Genomic DNA, 7,025 nt, shown 5'->3' with positions numbered 1-7,025 from the left:
ATCTAAATGTGTATCAACTTCCCTTGAGACACTGACTTCAGTTTGATCATTACTTCTCTAGAATAAAAAAAAATAAAGCTGCACTTCTTTTACTGTTATTGTAACTTATTTAGTCTACGGTCCAAATAGACCTATAGTTAAGTGTTAGACCCAGAGTGACAGGGTTTACTTGTTATTTAAAAGGAGTGGGGACAACTCTCCAGTGTGCAGCTGTGATGTCATCTCAAGTCCACCGTACGTATGCCGAGCTGCATCCAGACAGAGGCAGACGGAGAGGAAAACACAGCCGGCAGATGGGAGGATATCATGCACACTGAGAGCCTTCTGCAACACAGGACAGCAGACAATCTGTGCAGGTAAGAGACCAAAACTAAAATTGGCTGAGAGGACATAAATGCAGCTGCAGCTTACAGTACATCACATTACCTAAAAACAATGGCATGTTTCCTAGTCTGTGTGTGTGTTTCGGCAAACTGGACGCTTTAAGGGATGCTTTTGGTGACACACCATAAATACTGTTTAATAATTCATCATCCCAGAGCAGTAGTTTTATAGGACGTTGAATACGGAGGATCCAGGACAGGGATGGGTGTGGCGGGCAGCGGCAGACCACTCCATCCTCTTCATTAATGTCATTCACACTCCTGCTACTGGCTCTCAGCCCTGTGTGATGAAGGTCAACATCACAGATTTACAGTAGGAGGGATGGTTGAGATTGGCACTAATGAAGTGGAATAATTACCAATCATGCATGGAAATATCTGTGCTAATGTGAATCAGCTGCATGGGTTTTCTTCAGTGTATTTGCTAAATAAGTATTTGTGTGTCCCTCCGGCAGTAAAAAAAAGATGGATTGTATCAGGGTTTATACATATTTAATATTCCAGATTAGGGACAGTTGTATGGTTCCCCCGTTTTACCTCAGTTTGCACTTGTTACCCCTCTCTCTCCTGCTGAGCTCACATCACTGTGAGCTAGAGTCATGAAGTAGTGCTGACTAGAGTAGAAATGGAGAACATTACACTTGTTTTTTAAAAGGGACAGTTCACCATCTTAATATTACACCTAACTTTAGTGCTACTTCATTTATGGCTACTTCTCAAATATTTGAATGATTGATTTATGTTTCAATTGAATGTATACAGGGATGTTTTTCAACCGCTAGATGCATTTTGAGGCCATAAAACAATAAACAAGTTGTAAAAAAGTCTGCTTTGTCGCCAATATAATTGAACTTGATGGCATTCAGGATTTGGTAGACAGAAAATAGTTCCTACTTGAAACAAGGTTTGTGGATTATCTTGATTAGCCGGGTTTTCTGAAAAGACATGTTGATGTCGAGTAGTTTCAAATTATTTTGTGTTTTAAAACACGTAGAGTGAAGGTAGACATCTTTACAGCGGATAGCACCAACACTTGTTATCTCACACCACAACTATGATTGATAAATAGTACTATATGTAAGAGAAAATATATGTATTTTGCTTGTTTTTGAAGCTCTTCATGGTCTTGCACTTGCCTACTTGACATATTTTCAATGTATGATCTTGCACAAAGCTTTTTATTATTTCAAAGTGCAGGAGATAGGGTTTTAGTGAGGCAGTTTTAAATCTTTTTCTTTCAACAAATTAAAAAAGGTTCTTCTCAGGGGATCTGAGAGCAGCTCAAATGATTGGCATCTTTACATTTAAAAACAAAATCTGCAGCCTGGCTTTTCATTTAGAATGTTATATGGCCTTATTTAATAGTAATCATGTTTTAAAATGTTTTTAGTTTTAATTAACCATTATCTATTTAATTGTTTGTTGTTTGTAAATGTTTTACTTCTTGAGTGCATGCTTTCTACATGTATACTGTCTTCTCATCAGACTCGTGAAACATGTCCTTTAACTTCTGGAAAAGTGACAGTGCAATGTCTTGATCTGCTGCCATCTAACCTCCATTTCTTTCCTCAGGAATATGTTGCATCCTATCTGACAGCCATGCTTCATCAAGCTGAAGACAGGATAACTAACATGACAGAGAAGCCAATTCATTCATGGAAGCTCCGACATGAGCAGTCCTGAAGGTGATCCTGCACACATCTAAAGCAGAAGATCAAAGTGCTGCAGCAGTATCTTCAGAGGAGCGAGTCACCACAAAGAAATCCTGGAAGAAGCACTGCAGTCCGCTCTGATTCAGCTCCTCTCTCTGCGGCTGTAAATATTGACATGCCGTGTCTGGCAGCTGTTAGAGACGGAGAACACCTTGAGATGATCTGACTGTGTGAACTGTTTAACTCATGCTAATCCTGGCTGAGGCCTGCAGGCAGGGCTGGATGTGAGCCGTTTGTGGTTTTTCGGTTGCTAAAAACACATGGAAACATCCAGTAGCTCCTTGTTGTGTGGTAATTCGTGCTGCACCTCCCTTTTTTCGCGTGTCTATTTTTTGTCTTCTAAGTGCAACTGTGTTATAGGAGGAATCCCACATTCCTGGGAAACACCTTTCATGTAGTGCCAACATTGCTATTACATGAATAATTGCACAATTTCACAGTCATACATCTTATATTTAGCTGGGAATTATATGATAAATGTGTGATCATGTTTTTGCAATGTATCAAACAGCAATATGTTAAACATAAAAGGTTAGGTATACTATTCAGTACATTCTACAATACAGTACAATTACACTGGATTGTTTAATGTAAGCTAAAATGTTAGATCCGTATATATTATAACCTAGAAGAGAACTCCACCAAGGCTGATCTGCCATTCAAAGTTGAATCCACAACCCTCTTCAAAGTTTCATTACAATCAGGCCAGTAGTTTTTCTGTAATACTACCCACAAACTAACCAACAACAAACTTATTGGGGGTTGCACATGTTGTCCTCTCCTGCCTAGATATAGACCAATCTATTAAAAAGGTGTCCCTCCTTAGTCCTCCAACTTGATGAGACTCTTGACTGGTGCAATGCAACCTCTTTGAAACAGATACATAGACAAATATGTCCACTGAATATACATATTTATACGCTTTGATGAAGAGGTAAAGATGCACTTCTTTTACTGTCACTGTATTTTGTGTTGTCTACAGTCAAAATATAGTTGAGTGTAAGAAACAGAGTGACATATATGACCCTCCTTGGTTAAGTTAATGATTCAATTCAATTCAAAACCTTTATTTATCCAGGTAAAATCCCATTGAGATCAATGATCTCTTTTTCAAGGGAGACCTGCAATGATGTTTTTCTCGCCTGCAAAATGTCTTGGTGAAGCTGTTGCATTATGAGGATGAGTATGCATGCTATTAGGGCTGCACAATTGAAAACATATATTTATTGAGAAGAAATTATAACAAAAAATAGAAAATTCCCAATATGGGATCAATAGAGTATAATCTAATCTTATATTGATTGAAATTTCATTTGCATATGACCATAATGACTATTATAGGTAATTAATCCTTATTTACAATCTCAATTTAGAAATAATTGTATGTAAAATACAAATATCAATGATAATAATGAGATTTAGGATACAATGATTCATATTGCACCTCCTATGATGTGGATATTGCACTAGTCCATATTTCGATAACATTCTAATCAATTGTGGGAGCCCTACATCCATCACCTGGGTGTAGAATAACTGTACACCTGTATAATCTCTCCTGAACTTTACACACACACACACACACACACACACACACACACACACACACACACACACACACACACACACACACCACACACACACACCACACACACACACACACACACACACACACACACACACACACACACACACACACACACACCACACACACACACACACACACACACACACACACACACCACACACACACACACACACACACACACCACACACACACACAAACACCACACACACACACACACACACCACACACCACACACACACACACACACACCACACACACACACACAACACACACACCACACAACACACCACACCACCACCCACACTATGGGCACGCACCATTTGTGTTCGCAGCTGTGTGACAGGTGGCACGGTGATGGGTGAGGCGGTGGAGGCCGCAGGGCGATGGAGCTCACTGCGTTCCCTCAGATTGCTTGCAGGGCGAGTACCACCAAGTTCACCGGACTGCTGCACTACATGTCCTCCTTCTCCGACGCAGAGGACGTTCTGCGACGACAGCAGCCTCCGGCAAGGCTCGCTGTCTTTAGACAGCTCATCACACACACACCGCTCCACAACCCACCGCTGACGGCTGACACTCCACCCTGCACTGATTCTGAGGTTTAAATGCTGAAATACGCCAGGATTGTGTGCCCAACTTGACAATAATGTGGTGACTAATTATGACAATCTGTTTGTTTTTCTACGTCATCATATTCTGATTAAAATAAAAATATGTATGTGATTATACATACAGCTACATACTGGGATCCTAAATACAAGTAGAAATACCATATTCTTAAAAATACTTTCAGGTTAAAGTCCTAACTTTAACATTTTAAATTAATCAAAGCAGAAAAGTATTATCAGTGAAATGTAAAAGTAAAGAAAGTTATCAAAAGTTATAGAACATGTCTCCCTTGACAGTGCTATATTATTACAAACAAATTGTATGGTTCTGCTTTGACCACTAAGATACATTTCACTATAATATAATGGTGTTTTGCAATACGATCTGATAAGAAATAGGATGTGATGTGAGAGATGCTTGTTTTTCCACAATTTCCGCTTTATTAGATAACCTGTTTGATTCTTCCGATGGATTTTGGTGCATATCATTTGATATTTGACGTTGAAGTTCTCAGATACTTATCTTCAGTAAAAGTAGAAACATTATAGTCTAAAAATAAAATGTTTGGATGATCTTTTTACATAATGCAGGATAGAACTATATACTGCTTAGTAATCAATAACAATATTTCTTATTTTCCAAATGATATGCATTAGTACATGAAATCCTATGATTGTACTGTATGTAAAATCTTAATATGCATAATCAGTAACCATTGATGTAAATGTGGAGTAGTAAGAGTAGAATGAAGTACCATGAAATGAAAATACTCAAGTTTATTGTAGTTATACTTCTGTAGCCGTATCTTCCATCATTTCAACATTTACCTTCATTGCTACGCGGATGACACCCAGCTCTACCTGTCCTCCATCCTCCCTCTCTTCTCCCTCTCCGATTGCTTACAGGAACTCCATATTTTAAGTCTGTACTGGGACGTGAGCCGTAGGGTCGCCGGTCCAAGTCCCCGAACAGATTAAACTATGTAGTGTGGACTGGTACTTGGAGAGGTCCCAGTTCACCTCCTGGGCCCTGCCGTGGTGGCCTTGAGCAAGGCACCGGACTGACATTGTGCATGTATGTGTGACAATTAAAGAGGGTTTCATCCTCCAATCCTAATTTAGTGGGAATGCTGACACAGCATTCCAACTATCTGTTATGCTACGCACACAATTCTTTATTATTCCGCCAGGTTATTTTGCGCCTCTTCTTCTCCCACATTGAACATCGCAGAAACTCCGTTCAAACATCAAAACGTTCAGCTCGGTCGGAAATCGATGGCTATTACTTTTCTTATTCATAACTCCAGAGATATATCCCATAATTCATCAAATTTTTAACATGGAAGTCAATGGAGAAACTCTTCAGACTTCAACAATCTTCATGCAACTTCAACTGCTAACTGCTCCTTTATACTTTCACTCAGAAACCTCATTCCAACTTTAAAATGTTACACATCTTTCTGACATTATTCGTGTAACACAACTTTTAAATCTGATTCTTACTTTTAGAGATATTAAACATTGTTCAGACCTTGGTAAAGAGGCCTTCTTCAGATTTTAGAGTGCGTGATGTCACAGCTAGAGTGGAGGACAGATTTAATTTTGCCTTCATATTTTCTTTTAAACCTGCCATAATTCCCAAACCCTACATTCCTGAGATGTAATTGTTCATGAGAAACGTAGGAAAACATCTCGTAGCTTGAAAGATAAAAAAAAGCCCTCAACAGCTCTACGTCAATTATGGGGTTTCATCATATGCCGTTTCCATGGAAACGCATCCCTCGCCATAAAAGACGATGTCGCTATAACTCCTATGAAAATGGTCAAAAGTGCTCAAACTTCACATGTGTGCTAACAGTTCAGCCGTGAAGACATCTAAGGGACAGTTTTGAGATTTCTTCAAATGCCGTTGCCATGGCAACACAATGCTCGCCATGAAACACGGTTTTCTCATAACTTCAGTGAAAATGCTCCAAACGGCCCAAAACTTCACAGGTTTGGTAACGATGCAGCCATCAACGCATCTAAGCGTATTATGCAATGTCATCAAATGCCGTTGGCATGGCGACAGATCATTCACTATCAAGTTAGTTCAAAAGTTTGCAGTTCAAATATTCTGCTGCTTTTCCAAGCCTTTTTACTTTCTTCTCTCATCACACATTCAAGACCCCAGTGTTCATGTGTCATTCCAATCTAAATTATTCACTTTCTTCTTACACGTTACATTTCAGCATAGCAGTTTAGCGTCAGCTTTTCAGCATAAAGCATTCCCACTAGCAATTTCTTCAGGAATTGCATTCTCTAGTTCTAAATCAAATCCTGGTTATCCTACAACTTCCTCAAACTTAACAGTGATAAAACCGAGGTTCTCCTCATTGGTTCCAAATCCAAAGTTTCTCCATTTCCATCGACAACTCCTCAGTCCCACCCTTCCCTCAGGTTAAGAGTCTGGGTGTCATCCTAGACAGCACACTTTCCTTCAAAACTCACATCAGTAATGTCATTTGGTCTTCTTATGTCCATATACGTAACATCAACTGCCTCCGCCCGTCCCTCACACCTAACAGCTCCGCCATTCTAGTTCCCATCCTGGTCACTTCACGCATCGACTACTGCAACTCTGTTTGTTTTGGTCTCCCTCTCAAGTCCATCACAAACTTCAATTGGTCCAGAACTCTGCCCCCCCGCATCATCACCACAACCCCCTCCATTACCCACATCACTCCTGTTGTTC

The sequence above is a fragment of the Gymnodraco acuticeps genome, unplaced genomic scaffold (assembly GCF_902827175.1).
Source record: "Gymnodraco acuticeps unplaced genomic scaffold, fGymAcu1.1, whole genome shotgun sequence".
NCBI classification, from domain to species: domain Eukaryota; kingdom Metazoa; phylum Chordata; class Actinopteri; order Perciformes; family Bathydraconidae; genus Gymnodraco; species Gymnodraco acuticeps.
The sequence above is the reverse complement of the archived record's forward strand: the minus strand, read 5'-3'. Positions refer to the sequence as shown.